Consider the following 200-nt stretch of genomic DNA (forward strand, 5'->3'; position numbering starts at 1 on the left):
CTATGACTTTTAAAGTCATAAATATACGACTTTATTCTCGTAATTTATCAGTTACGACTTTTTTCTCGTAAATTTACGAGAAAAAAAGTCGTAATATTACTTTTTTTTTCTTTTTGGTGGCCCTAATACTCCGTCGTAATTATGGAGTATTTATAGAAAAAATATATATATATACTTCTTTTTTTTTAATCTCAGTTTTT

The sequence above is a fragment of the Oryzias melastigma genome, linkage group LG24, assembly GCF_002922805.2.
Source record: "Oryzias melastigma strain HK-1 linkage group LG24, ASM292280v2, whole genome shotgun sequence".
Lineage (NCBI taxonomy): Eukaryota > Metazoa > Chordata > Actinopteri > Beloniformes > Adrianichthyidae > Oryzias > Oryzias melastigma.